The sequence below is a fragment of the Choloepus didactylus genome, chromosome 12 (genome assembly GCF_015220235.1).
Source record: "Choloepus didactylus isolate mChoDid1 chromosome 12, mChoDid1.pri, whole genome shotgun sequence".
Taxonomy (NCBI): Eukaryota; Metazoa; Chordata; class Mammalia; order Pilosa; family Megalonychidae; genus Choloepus; species Choloepus didactylus.
Genome location: NC_051318.1, coordinates 72,706,344 through 72,718,551, shown reverse-complemented (window position 1 = coordinate 72,718,551; position 12,208 = coordinate 72,706,344). Strand labels below are relative to the sequence as shown.

At 34.7% G+C, this 12,208-nt stretch overlaps 1 protein-coding gene and 1 pseudogene across 8 annotated transcripts in view; both read right to left on the bottom strand.

The window, feature by feature from the left end:
• PCDH9 (protocadherin 9) overlaps nt 1–12,208 on the bottom strand; it is a 1,016,093-nt gene that overhangs the window by 484,346 nt on the left and 519,539 nt on the right. The gene's annotated exons all lie outside the window — the stretch shown is intronic.
• Nucleotides 387–12,208, bottom strand: part of LOC119507434 — a 71,155-nt pseudogene continuing 59,333 nt past the window's right edge.

Genomic DNA, 12,208 nt, shown 5'->3' with positions numbered 1-12,208 from the left:
TGGGCTGGTAGAAAACATGACTTGACAAGTGATTTACTGCACAACTTCTTGGAAGGAGGTTATTCCAATTCACTGCAAAAATAACAATTTTTCTATACTGCTATTATTAACATTTACAGACTTAGGGAATCATGGCACTGTAAAGGACAGTAAGAGACTATGTATTTAAAATTGTTTTACTCTAAAAGTAAACAACATTCATGATTATATTTTATACTTTTTTCTGGGTGTATACTTTTATATAACCCATAAGGCTATACACTTAAAATGTGGGACTCTTATAGCATGTATGTAATACTTTAATGATAAATCAGTGTAACCTAGCAGAGAAGTTTGATTTGTGTTTGTCCTGTTCTTCATGAAGCCCATCACAACACACCCTGAGCTCAGGATTCTAGGGCATAAAATAGAAGTGCCAAAGCTTCGGAGCCTCTGAAACTAGGAGAGGGAGTGGCCTCTCTCAAGGCCCCCAGAGATGGAGGAGAGGGGCACTTACTGCAGTGTTGCTTTACGGTGGCCCATTGCTCTGACTTCTTCCACGTCTGCATGTGCTTCTTGTTTCTGGTCTTCATGGCCTCCAGAAGTAAGCTGATGCAATCCTGCAGAGGCACGACTTCCTTCATGACCAGGAGGAGCAAGAGGTAGAAATCCAAGATGGTTACCAAGAACACAGATGAGGTATTCTGGAACTAATAAGTGGCCAGACTACAGAAATCCTGTGTTTTACCAGTACATCCCAATTTTCAATAGGAAAAGGATTTTGCAAAATAGTAAAAGTGTAAACTGGATCCTTGGGGAAAGTTTTGTGAAGTCTGTGATCAGGTACTCCATAGGCAGGGGGTGGGTCAGCGAGGTGATTTGTTGCCAAACCTGTCTATGTCTTTATAAAACCTGTCAGACACTTATTGCTCGGGGCTAGACTCCTTGGTGTAGCCAAGCTCAGAGTCGTCTTTGCATGGCAACAGGCATCCATCATGGATCATGTCATAAACTGATTGGATATCTGGTACTTTTTAAATGGATCTGACTGTCGGGACAACCTGTAGTCACTGAAGTAACAAACTTGGATCCAAATGTCCATCAGGTGACAGTCGACAGAAGCTGGGATGCTTATTTTGGAGTCTGCTGCAATGATATATTCTTCTGAACTCAAGATGGAGGTGTCCCTATTTTTACTGTATTGCACTGTACCCTTTTAGGTATCTGCTGGGATGAGGTCTGTAAATATCCAGCCAACCTCTCTCAGGCGAAGTTCAGCAGCAATTTCGTTTACCACCACAGCTTCTGGATCTTCACGAAGCTCCAAGTTGTTCTGTGTACAGACCTGAGGAGGTTCATAAATTGCAAACACTTCATCCCTGATGCCAAGAGGAATGTCTTTGTGGTCTGTGTCCCATCCTACATGTACCTGTGGTGCTGGTTCCCTGTCCTCCTCCAGAAGTCAAGGAAGTGGTCAGCAACTGTGCAGTTCTCATAATGATATTGTCCATGTGCCTATATTAATTGCAAAGCTAATTAACCTGACATACAGTAACCAATGTATCATAGATTATTTTTATTAAAGGTGATATGGAGCCTGAGATGTTTCAAGTGTCATTTTCAGGCCTTATCCTTAAGCATCATCATCAACTGTCAAAAATAAAAAAGAAATTCAGTAGCCTTTTGCTTAAAAAGAATAAATGTTATTTCATGTTCATGTTTTAAATGTGAAAGACTATAAAACCCAGTACTGGTAGACCCTGGGTTATGTTAATAATCTTGTAAATAATGAAAATTGGAGTTAAACTTACTATTGAAATATGCTCATTCTTTACTACAAATTACATATCCTCTTTATAATCTACTGTGTCATTATCTGAGTCATTTAAACTCTTAGCCCTGAGCTTTTTGGAGTCTGCTGTAAACTCAATGCTTCAAGGAACATCTGCTGCAATAGTTTTACTTGATTTTTTTAGCCCTTGTTGGCTTCTGCTCTGGACAGCAACATACTACTGAGATTTAATTCAAACTCACAAAACAGCAACTTTACTTTATGTCTCTGTTTCCCAGTTCCCAGGTTTACGACATTGCATGATCCCTTTCCAGCTCATCGAGTTCTTTTTCTCTCTCTTTAATTATGGTTCTCCTTCATGGGTTATAGAGCAAGGACATTGCTAAAATCCTTACTTGTGAATCTGAATTTTTAATAGGTATACAGATAGATATTGAGAAAATTAAAAGGGGAATAATATTTCATTTGTTTTTGTTGAAGTTCTGAACTAATTTTAATATAGCAAAGTATTTTTTTCTCATATGTTAGTATTTCTGAGTAATATTTTTGTTTGATTTTTGTCTTAGGCATCAGGCATGTACATGAAAGTATATGATATAATGTATTGCTGGGTTACATTGAAAGAAAAAGATGGTTATTATTCCACAAAACTGATATTTAAGAGAAATGGAAACAAACCAAAAACCCAGTACTCATTCATTTTCTACTCAGCTTAAATATGATAGGCATATTTTAATAATGCTTGTTAAAACTCAGGCCTGAATTTAGAGTTTTTATTCTCCATAAAGGAGCTTGCACAAAAATCTGATGATTCTCATTCATTTAACCACAAGACAAGGAAATGGAAAATCAGTACATTTGAACACAGAACTTCCTACTACAAATTTACAGTAAGATTTTTTTTAACAGAAAAGTAGACACTGCCAATCTTTGAAGACATAAGTCATTTAGAAAATATTTTCAATTGTTCTATATGGGAAATATTATCTTCAAATGACTATTCAAATTTTTTTCCTATTATTAATCCTGAATGAAGAATTGTGAAACTATTGATATTATATATACATCATCTATCTTCTAATACATTATAATAAAACTGTACCCTTTGGATTGACATTTTCTACATAAAGAGAAAGGCATATACCACATTAAATATATGTATAAAGCAAATGGCCAAATTTAGCCCTAAATGACCAATACTAAAGAAACAGTTTAGTTCAGAAGATACCTGCAAAAGAGGCCAATTAAAATATCCTTTTAAGATTATCCAATAATTTAAGCTCAGATTTTGCCAATAAATCTTCTGATTGCTTGTTGTTGCTCCCAGTGAACATGTAATCAACCCAATATCATGTTTCCAAACCATGCATTAATTTTTTAGACAGCAAGTTTTTATTAGAAAATGTCTGGTCAGTTTTGAATAATCTGGGCACTGAGTATCTCTGCTTTCAGAGGGGAGTACAGACCTGAAATAAGTCGACCTTACCAAAATATTCTCAAAACCAAAAAACCAAAACACACACAAAAACTGGGGGGATGGGGGTGGGGGGCACAGCTGCTTACTTATTAGTTAGATTATATATATTATGATAGATGCTTTGTGCAATGCTTATGCTTAATGTCACTGCCATATAATTCTGAATAAAACTGGTTCTTTTCTAAGAGATAAAAGGAAATAAAAATTAAATGTCATTCTATTTTGCCCAAATTTCATTGGGAATTTTTCAATCTTCTAATTCTATAACCACCCCCCCCCCACTTTTTCTAATGGTGTTTAATCAATCTGGTTATGATTTCTCCATGATATGCTTCTGTATTTTTTCTATAATTAAAATCATTTTTAAAATAAGGGGACTGGATTTTTAGAAGACTTGGAGAATCAGGTATGCAGAAAAATTGGAAAGCATTTGTTTTTGATGTGGAAAAAAATGTTCTGAGAAAGTCAAAACTTATTGAGAAGTGTAACACATAAAGTATGTTTATGCATGTGTTTTTCAATGTGTGTGTATGTGCATATGTGGGTATTGACCAAAACCAAATATTATTACTTGATACATATTATTTTGAGTTCACTCAATAACTAAAAAAAAAAAAAAAAAATAGAAACCATCTTTTTAAAAGAAAAACAGAAACTATTCACAAGTACTGGATATCAACCTAGCTGTCTGATGAAGACTTATAACAAGATCTCAGGAGTAATATTTTCAATACAGTATTTTTCTTTTCTTTTCTTTTCTTTTTTATGAGTGGAGACATTCTGGAAGATGAAATCTCTATTTACTCCTTTCTTATTCTCTAAAATAGGGAGGCAAGTGCCATTCCTGAATGAAAAAGACAACCAATACCACATTGCTAAACAGTTACTTTGATGATACACCAATTCAAAATGTATTTGCCAAGATACTTCCCTCAAGAAATTATTTCTATTGTAAATATAAAGGTGTTCTGAAAACCTATGTAAACAGAAGAAATCTCATCCAGCAAAGAATAAAATCAAATTAAATATTATGAGGCAAATATTATGGGAAAAATATTCCTTTCTGGATTTTTGAAGGATGTATCCTGTCTAACCAAGTAGAACAGAAACAATGCATTGAATGGAATTTAATTAAACAGGCATAAACGAAACATTAAAATAATATGTATTAAACTTTGGTAGGGATAATATTTCTAGTAGGTGAAAGAAAAGTTATGTAAGAAGTTATTTAATGTGGCCAAGGGTGGAAGCAATTCAAGTGTCCATTAATGGAGGAATGGATAAATGAAGTGTGATATATATTCAATGGAGTATCAGTCAGCAATAAAAAGGAAAGAAGTTCTGATATATAGTACAACATGGATGAACCTTGATGACATCATGATGAATGAAATAAGCCACACACAAAATAAAATATTATAGGATCTCCCTTCTATGAAATACCTAAAATAATCAAATTCATAGAGACAAATAGATTACAGGTTACCAGAGGAAGGGAGATGAAGGCAAAGTTATTGCTTAATGGTGCATAGCTTTTCTTTGAGGTGATGAAAAAGATGGGGTAATGGATATTGGTAGCACGATATTGTGAACACAATTAATAAAACTGAATTATACACTTGAAAGCAGTTAAAATGGGAAATTCTGTGTTGTATTTGTTACAACAGTAAACGTTTAAAATGTTATTTAATAAAGTCATTACCATAAGTACGAATCCATACTTATGCATGTGTGGTGGTTTGGAAGCTGTTATATACCCCAGAAGAGGCCATGTTCTTTTATGTCATTCCTCTGGGTACAGAACTATTGTGGGTGGGAACTTTTGGTTAAGTTATTTCAATTAAGATGTGACCCAGTCCATTCAAGTTGTGTATTAATCACTTTACTGGAGTCCTTTATGAGAGCAGAAAACACATACAGAAGCAGAGAGATGAAACCAAGAGAAGCTCACAGAGTAAAAGTCCCCAGAGGAGCTGAGAAAGGAAGTCACTGAAACCCAGGAGAGAAGGACCAGTAGATACTGGCCATGTGCCATCCCATGTGACAAAGGTATCCCAGATGCCAGCAGCCTTTCATCAGAGAAGGTATCCTCTTTCTGATGCCTTAATTTGGATATTTTCATGGCCTTAGAATTGTAACTTGTAAGCTAATAAATCCCCATTGTTAAAAGCCAGTCCATTTCTGGTATATTGCATTTCGGCAGCTTTAGCAAAACTGAAACAGCATGGTTAGGTAAATTATACCCCATACTGCTATCTTACGTTAAGAGAAATGTTTTATAATCAGAACTAGTAGAAATTAACTTCCCCTTTTTAAATTGGATCCAATTTCAACAGGTTAATACTGTAAGAAAGACATTCAGATAATTTGTTTTAATGCTGTCCTGAGTTATATGCATCATTAGCATGAATAACCTGACAAACTTGAATAATTCTAGTTTCAGAAGGAAAATGATAAAGTTAAAGAAAAAAATCAATCAGTGGTATTTATTCTTCCAATAGGATACTGCTCACATCATATGGTTGTGTTTTTCAATTACATGACACTAGTACTAGAAAAAGTCATGAATTTTCCTATAATAAAGGACTTCTATGAATTTAAAATATGAATACATATGATTAGCAGGTCCAATAATTGTATTTATTATATTGGAGGTCAGATAAGGAGGAATCCACTGCTTCCAGATGGACAGCCTTTTGTGGATAAGGTTAAAAAAATCATTCTGCCAATTTGCATAAAAATTAGAAACTTGTTGATGAAGTCATACTTCACTGCCAAATAGGGCTACAAATAGGAATGATCAGCAAATCAAGAAAAATATAAAAAGAAACTGCAAATTGCAAACTGTCTTCAAATAAGGTTAATAAATGTACTCTCCTTACTTAAAAAACAAAACAAAACAAAACACACAAAAAAAACAAAAAAACGCAACTGAGGAAAGCCAAACTAGTTATCCGAGAAGCAACCCTCCCAGTTATCCCTCTTGAGAGTTCCTTCCTTTCACCCTTTCTATTCCATGCTCCAAGCTCATTCTTCCCCTACAAGTTACTACCTTGAGATAGGAATGGATCAGCAGTAGTAAAAGAGGGCAATAGCAAGAACGAAGGAGATTTAAAAAGGAGGTGTTCTGTTTATTTTGTTAGGAAGAATGTGGGGCCTGGAGACAGGACTGGGATCCCAGCTCCATCATCCTTTCTTGAAGCTACATGAACACCAGCTCTTTACCTAAAACTCTGAGCTTCAGTTTCCCCATCATTTTGCAAAGATGGTATGGAGGATAAGGGATTGTACATAATCTTACAATTATAATAGTGCCTATAACAGTGTCTATTTTAATGACAGTACTTATGAACCCATTCCCCCACCAATGGGTTCTACTTCAGCCTAAAATATTAAATGTTCAGAGTTGTGACAAGTCTGAGCATTTTTTTTGTAGTTATGGTTAAGTATTTTCATTTTTTTTTTTTAGGACACATAGAATCAGCATTACCATTTATTTATTGAGCATCAAATTAGTGCATTATTCTACACCATAGAAGAGCAGTAGTTAAACAAAGAAACAGGCAAACCCTGCCCTTACAAAACAGATGTTCTAGCAGGAAAGACAATAAACATGATAAATAAGTAAAAATATAGAGCATGTTGCACAGTGTGAACATTAGGGAGATAAAATGTAAAGAAAACAAATAGGGACATGAAATATTTGGGGCAAGGTTTGAAATTTTAGATGGGGTGCCCACAGGGTCTCACTTAGGTGACATTTAATAAAGACAGGAATGAATGGATGGGTTCCATGACCTGGCCTGGGAACCTATCAACCATGCATTACATTTTCTCTTCAGGACTTTGTCTTAGGGGTTCTAATCAATGAACAATAAATTGGCATCAAATTATACTTTGTAATTAAGCCATAAATTTCTCTAAAATCACTTGTTGGCTGTTTCAAGGCCCAATCTGCTTTCAAATAGATGAGAACAGAGTAGTCAAAGAAGATCAGTTTGGAACTGTTCAAATATGATTCAATGCAGTCACCCTATGAAAGCTACAGCAAGAGGGTAGTGATGTTTAAAATTTTTGATGGTAAGAAGCAGCAATTGCTTTTCTATTATTCATTTTATTTTTCTTTCATCACTACTGCAAATCTAAAGAAACATGTGAAGACCAAAAATGGAATATTCCAAAAGGAATAAAACTGATATTTCCTACAAAAGTAATAATTGGCAAGGATGTATCATCTTCTTACTGGCTGCCCATCCTAAGATAAAAGGCCAAAATGTCATATTCTAGAGTTATAATTCATAAATTATCTTTATTTCACAAAACTATATTAGCAATATGATATTAACTATTCTTGACCCTTGATTGAAATCCAAATTTTATATAATTGATGCTCAATAACTTGGTTATAGGTTAAATTCTTTTCGAGTTATTGCCAGTAAAAGGTTCATATGAAATTAAGTTTTATTCTTTATTATGTTTACTACCCATTACCTCCCTCTTTCCTTCAACCATTTTGTATTTCCTTTTCTGATATTACTGCTGTTCAACATTTTTGCAAGAAATTTTAAATTGGTGTTCAATTAAGGTCCAAACAAATGTAATAATGAGAAGCTAATAATTATAAACCATATGTAAATTAAAATATTGGAACATTCTGGATTTATCTTTCAGATTATCCTTGCAATGGCTCATCACTTTAAATATTTTTTCATAATATAGCTAAAGCATGACTGTCGATGAATACTGTCCCCAATGTTTTCTAAGACCAGAGTCTGGTTCCTCTTCAGTAACGAGGGAGGTGTGGGAGACACAGGGAAGGACACGCAGGTTTCCTTTTAATCCAGTTAACATCTACTCATCCTCCAAATCCACGCTTAAACCTCATCTCCTCCCAGGGACTCCGTCCTGGACCTGAAGCCTTGTTCTGGTTCCCATACTGCACTGTTCTCAGAGACAACCCTGACCTCTTGTGAGTAACTGTATAGGACATATCAGAGAAGTTAAACAGATGATCAAATAGGTACACAAATAAGAACTGTTATAAATGAGAAGAAGAAAAAAAAACAAGGTGCTTGTACTCTTAGTATCTCTACTGCGTAATAAGGTTTTTGGCACATAGTCGGCTCTCCTGAGAGAAATGGTGAACAAATGGATGATGCATTTGTGAGCTTCTAAGAATGGGTGAATTTCAGATTACCTGAATGATTCTGTGTAGATTCCAAATCAAATTAGAATTTATTTTATGCTTTTTTTATACTCAACTGTTGCTCCTTTCATCCGTGTAAATAGTTTTGTTTCCACTTCAATAACCAATAAGCAGCATGAATCAAGTTGCGTTGGAGGAAATTAAGTTTCTGTGAGGTTAGAGGTCACAGAATTTTTGAAGCCCTCAGAGCCTACCACGCCTCTGTGTAATGCAAGGACATAGGGTACGGGTCCTGCTAAATATTCCTTTTATTAGATTGTCTTTTGAACACTCCTTACTGCTTATGAGTGATATATCAATTAGTTTATCATTTCCTCGTCCTGCAATTTATTCGGAAGTTGATAAACCTAATATACATAGGAAGGTTATTGTGGGCTCCTAGGAAATGCCTAGAGAAGGGTGCTAATGCTATATTATGTAAATGAAATTACTTATCTTTATTATATTTTGATAAAGAAAAAAATGCTGCCTTTCAATGTTGCTTTAAAGAAAACAGAATCTATTATTTTAACAGAATGGAGAGCAATTTCACAATCCAGTACTTGGGTGAGTAATGACAATGAAATACTACCATGAGCAATAAGCATAGGGTTTTTATTATATTACATTCTATTTATCTCTGTCTGTCTAAGTGTCCACTGTCATCGGTCTTATCTAGGTCTTCATGCACCCCATTTCTACTTCTGTTTCTATCCTGCCATCAGTTAAAATAAGAATATGTAAACAATATTTAAATGTTTAAATAAAAGCATGAATTTGCCTTTTTTTGGTGGTTGTAGTTGTTAAGATAAGGAACAATCTGTCACATAAAAGACTCCCACTTTTATTTTGAATTTACCTTGAAATTTAAATTTCTTAAAAAGCAAGGAAAATTCAGAATTTTTATTTCAAGTAATTTAAATTCTAACACTTGAGTGTTAACACAATGCCAGCACAGTACCTTGGGGGGTATAGTCCAGCAAAACGAGATCGAATATCAGAAAGTGATTCTGAGTTTAAGCAGTGGTCATAATGTCTGTATTGGAGAGAACACGAATAAAAAATATTTATAGTATCATAGGATCAATGGGTTGTGGGGAGAAAAAAATTAGTACCTTTGAGTAGGAAACAATGAAAACCTGTATAGATTGCACCCGTCATAGCAAGCATAATTGTAACTCCAGCCCTAAATCATCAATCTCTAGGTATTTTTCTGTTTCTCTAGACTAATAAGAGATCTTGGAACTCCAAATTTCATAATATCTATTCTGCCAAAATTCTAAATCACTTTCTATTATATAGCATCTGCTATGTATATGTTTTGCTATCCTGAAAAAAACTTTTTTTTAAAATTCCAAGTGTTAAACTATCAAAGTGATTGATATTTTCCTTCTCAAAGTTTGAGGTTTTGTTGGTGCTTCACTAATGCTAATTATGGTTTTACTTGGGTTTCACAGATATATGACTTAAAAATGAGGTGATTAATAAAAAGAACCTTTAATAATGAGACATCTGTTTACCTGAAAATAAGAGGATGAATAATTTAGTAGTCACCACATTGTATTTATAGTATGTTGGAGCCATAAATAGTTTATAATTGGGTTTCTCCCCTATAAATTAACTCAATAATTTACATGGTACTGTAAAATGTTATAATACAGATGCTATACATTTATAATTCATCATTGTGCACTTCTTTGTGCATAATGTGCTATCTGCTTCCACAAGAATCTACTTCCCCATAATAAAACAGTCTAGTCTTTATCCGATTCCTCGGAGTATAAAGGTGTCAATAAATAATGCACAGGCAAACAAATGCAGCAGTAAACAGATACCAAGGACCAATAGATCAATATGGATGTGCATTAGTGTCTGCATTTCAGAGATGGTTTAACTTAAAGAAAAGCTCCGTTTCACATTCATACCTTCCCTTCCTCCTTCTCTCAACACCTGCTTTCCTAGACACACCACTGTGAAGGAAGACTCGGAATCTTTAAAACATTTCATAAAGCAAACCATAGAGAGTAGATTAGTCCTATCTGAAACAGTCATAGAAACTGCTCCAACTAATAGAATCAATGTGTCTCATGTAAAATAGAATTAATAAATAACATGCTTGATACCATTAGCAGGACTCAAGAGTGGCCACGAGCATTAAGAACAGGTTTATATCTTTGATTTCTGTTAGTTGTTTACAAATTTCTGATGATAAGAGCTCTTAATTTATTCTGAGAAAGCATTTGTTATTGTCTGGAAGATCAGTAAAATCTCTGTTAATACAAAAAATGTTACAGAAAAATAGCTGTGCATGTTTGGTAAAAGCAGAAATTCTAGGTTACTTGGTCACCTTGTGGGCTGCCTACCACATACCTTCAGAAAGATAATTAATCAACGGTCAAGTGTAGATAAATTAATGTACATAACTAGTAGACCTGTTTATTAATGTACAACAAGAACTGAAAGACCAGAGGGGTTGATTCATTTTGCCCCATATCCTCTTCCTGTAAACAAATTCCATGGGGAACAACAGGTGGGTGGAGTAGGGAAGTGGGAAGAGGGAAGAGGATGTAATCTGATGTTGTCTTTTTAAATAAGGAATCAGAACCTGGTGAGAATCTAAAATGGCTAGATATATCCATCTCACAGTATGGGCAGTCTTGCCGATGTGAAACTCAAGTTCTCAGATCCATTAGCAATGATTCTTCTCCCTGGCAGTGCTTGAATGGGCAATGTCAATATTTATCTCACGGACTCTCCTGATGATACAACTTCTTGGCTGGCCCACTTGTTTCTTTTTTCTTTTTTTTTTTTTTTTTAATTTTGAAATAAATTCAAAGTTACATGAATAGTTGCAAAAACAATACTAGTCCCATACACAGAATTTCATCATACCCTGACCCCCCTCCCCCAATAGCTCAATCCACCAACTTCAACATGCTGTCACATCACTGTTTCTTTCCCTCCCTCCCTCCCTATCATCCATCCTATATTTCTCTGTTTTCTGAACATGAGAGTTAGCTGCACACATCCTTGAACATACGCTGTAATTCACGTACGTACTTCCCATGAACAAGAACATTGTTTTATGTAATTCCATTAAGCACAGCTAAGAAGTATAAGAGATTCAACAATGATACAATGCTTACATTCTATATTTCCTTTTCCTTATGTCTCAACTGTGTCCCTTTGAGCCACCTGTCCTCCACCCTCCAATCCCATCCAAGTTCATCCTTAGCATTCAATTGTCATCTAGATTTTTTTTTTTTCCTTTTTTCAATTGTGGAAACATATATACAGCCTAAATCTTCCCATTCCACCCCCTCCCTAGCCTTCCGTTAGTGGGATTAATCACATTTAGAATGATGTTATGCTCTTTCCCACCATCCATTGCTAGAAATTTCCCTTCACCTCAAACAGCAACCCTACACTCCTTTCTTAACTTCCCATTTCCCCTTCCCCCATTTCTCTTAACCCAAACTCTAATTTCATCTCTATGGTTATATTCTCTGATAATTTCTTTGTGTTTACTGTGGGGCTTAAAATTAACCTCTTAAATCCCTATCAATCTTGTTTTTCTTTGATATCTCCTTCACTTCAATAAGGCACATAAACTATGTTCCTATACTCCTTCATTCCCCCACCTTTATATAGTTGTCTAAAATTACATATTTTACATTGAGTTCAAAACCACTGATTTGTCCTTAGAGTTTGTGTATTTTTTTTATCATGTAGGAAGTAAATAGTGGAGTTATAGTTCAAAAATTATTGACTTCTA